Source organism: Penaeus monodon, chromosome 23, assembly GCF_015228065.2.
Source record: "Penaeus monodon isolate SGIC_2016 chromosome 23, NSTDA_Pmon_1, whole genome shotgun sequence".
Lineage (NCBI taxonomy): Eukaryota > Metazoa > Arthropoda > Malacostraca > Decapoda > Penaeidae > Penaeus > Penaeus monodon.
This window is the reverse complement of record NC_051408.1, coordinates 17543761-17544862: the sequence shown is the minus strand read 5'-3', so window position 1 is coordinate 17544862 and position 1102 is coordinate 17543761.

Genomic DNA, 1102 nt, shown 5'->3' with positions numbered 1-1102 from the left:
AAAGATATGCTTATGGCCCCACCTAACAACAAGATATAGAGAAAATACAATGTTTCACCTTTAATTTATTTTGCTTTATTTTATTTCTAATTTTTTATTGTTTATTATTTTCTTTTACTTTTTATTTTTAATTTTATTATTTTTTTTTTTATATGTAGTTTTATTTTTTTTTTTTTCAAATTTTTGAAAAACAATTTTTTAAATTTCCCCTTCACTCCCAAATATTATTAATTATCATTATTTTGAAATTACTTTGGACAAAAAAAGTTGTTGAGTCATGTTTTTTCTGTTTATTTTGTTTGGCCCCGTCTTAGTTTTAAATTTTTTAAATTTTTATTTGTTATTATTTTTCTTTCTTTATTTTTTATGTTACTTTTATGTTTTTTTTTTTTTTATTTTTAAATTTTTCCCTTTTTTTTTTCAAATATTAAAAAATAAATCTTCAACTCACTCAATTTTATCACATCATCATTTTTATTATATTTATACTTTTTGTATATTTATTGTGTTGTATAAATTTTTTTTCTTATTATTTTCATCGCCATTACCCATACATCTTTATTAACATCATGTGTACATTTCAATCCATTTTATTATCTTTAAATTGTTATTAATTATGTATTATTTATATTAAAATATAAATTTTTCCTTTATTATTTTACATCTTATTAATAATTATCATTCATCCTTTCCATCACATCATATCATCAAAATCCTTAAAGGAAAGAAACCTTCCATACTTTGCATAAATTAGGCCTTTATTCATAAACCATTAATGTCAAATTCCATCGGCACCTTAACATGCCATTTTTTTATCCAATATTTTATCTCACGCCAGCCCCAAAACCCCCACAACCGCCCTGTTTTACTCACACCTTTATCAGTCAACGTTTTTTAACAAAAACCACTATCAAAGGGGAAAGGGTCCGGTCATTTTTGAAAAAGGCGAATTAAAAAAACTTTGTCAAGGGGAATCCTGGTTTAACTATTACTATAGTTTTTATTCATATTTATTCAGAACCCTATAAATTATAAGTTATTTTTAATAAAGTTTTAAGAAATTATTGTTAAAGATTATGATTCTTTTGATAATTTTTAAAAT